Source organism: Saimiri boliviensis, chromosome X (assembly GCF_048565385.1).
Source record: "Saimiri boliviensis isolate mSaiBol1 chromosome X, mSaiBol1.pri, whole genome shotgun sequence".
Taxonomy (NCBI): Eukaryota; Metazoa; Chordata; class Mammalia; order Primates; family Cebidae; genus Saimiri; species Saimiri boliviensis.
This window is the reverse complement of record NC_133470.1, coordinates 43,325,570-43,326,616: the sequence shown is the minus strand read 5'-3', so window position 1 is coordinate 43,326,616 and position 1,047 is coordinate 43,325,570.

The window sequence follows — 1,047 nt, the reverse complement described above, 5'->3', positions numbered from 1 at the left end:
CCATGTTGGCCAGACTGGTCTCGAACTCCTGACCTCGTGATCCACACGCCTGGCCGTTACTTGTTGATTATATGCTAAACAAGGGGTGGTTTCTTCTGCAGTTTTCTGGAAAAGGGGTGGGCAATTTCCAGAGCTAACGGTTCCTCCCCTTTTTGGACCATATAGAGTAACTTCTGGACGTTGCCATGGCATCTGTAAACTGTGTCTTTCAGCGTGCTAATGTATTAAAATTAGCATATAATGAGTAGTGAGGACAACCAGAAGTCACTTTCTTTGCCGTCCTGGTTTTGGTGGGATTTCACTGGTTTCTTTACCTCATGCTGTTTTATCAGCAACGTCTTTATGGCCTGTATTGTGTGCCAACCTCCTACTTTATCTTGTGACTAAGAATGCCTTAACCTCCTTAACAAACCCAAAAATGCTTTAGGAAGGCATTCTTTTTTTTTTTTTTTTTTTTTTTTTTTCAGATGGAGTTTTGCTCTTGTCGCCCAGGTTGGAGTAAAATAACGCAATCTCTGCTCATTGCAACCTCCACCTCCCGGCTTCAGGCGATTCTCCTGCCTCAGCCTCCCCAGGAGCTGGGACTACAGGCATGTATCACCATGCCCAGATAACTTTGTATTTTTAGTAGAGATGGGATTTTGCCACATTGGTGAGGCTAGTCTTGAACTCCTGACCTCAGGTGATCTACCCAGCCTTGGCCTCCCAAAGTGCTGGGACTACAGGCTTGTACCACCACACCTGGCTCATTTTTTGTATTGTTTATAGAAACGGTCTCACCATGTTGGTCAGGCTGGTCTCAAACTTCTGACCTCAGGTGATCCGCCCACCTCAGCCTCTCAAAGTGTTTGGATTACAGGCGTGAGCCACTGCACCTGGCCTAGTTAAGGCAGTCGTAATTAAGAATTGGCCAACATGGTGAAACCCCATCTTTACTAAAAATACAAAAATTAGCTGGGCGTGGTGGTGGGTGCCCGTAGTCCTAGCTACTCGGGAGGCTGAGGCAGGAGAATTGCTTGAACTGGGGAGTCGGAGGTTGCAGTGAGC